Source organism: Gavialis gangeticus, unplaced genomic scaffold, assembly GCF_001723915.1.
Source record: "Gavialis gangeticus isolate Ggan-Ray unplaced genomic scaffold, GavGan_comp1, whole genome shotgun sequence".
NCBI lineage: Eukaryota > Metazoa > Chordata > Crocodylia > Gavialidae > Gavialis > Gavialis gangeticus.
In genome coordinates this window covers 20,254,615-20,255,007 of record NW_017729025.1, presented here as the reverse complement: position 1 = coordinate 20,255,007, position 393 = coordinate 20,254,615, and the positions used below count along the sequence as shown (strand labels likewise).

At 56.2% G+C, this 393-nt stretch overlaps 1 protein-coding gene across 1 annotated transcript in view; it reads right to left on the bottom strand.

Annotated features, from left to right (window-relative positions):
* The window catches only part of AHNAK2 (AHNAK nucleoprotein 2), an 86,513-nt gene that overhangs the window by 19,008 nt on the left and 67,112 nt on the right, over positions 1-393 (bottom strand). The gene's annotated exons all lie outside the window — the stretch shown is intronic.

Below are 393 nucleotides of genomic sequence, written 5' to 3'. Positions count from 1 at the left end.
TTTTTAAAGAGCCAGGATCTGGGACAGCTGTGGCAGCCATGGTGGGGGCTGGGAGAGTGGGGGGGGTTGGGGGCTCATGGCAGAGCCCTTCACATGGTGTGGGACAGTGGGGGGCAGCAGGGATTGCACCCCACCTGGCAACAGCCAGTGAGTGGGGGCTTTTTTTTTTTTAAGAGCTGGGAGCTGGGGCTGGGCAGGGCAGCCATTGATGGGGCTGGGAGAGTGGGCAGGGGATGGGGCCGATTTGGAGATTCAGCTGATTCAGCAGCAGCCGAGTCTCTGAATCAGATTCAGCCGAATCGATTCAGGAGAGTGATTTGAATCACCAAATAGAATCACAGTCTCCCAAATCCAAGCATGATTGGGTGGTGAATGTCGAGGGCTATAGGCTGT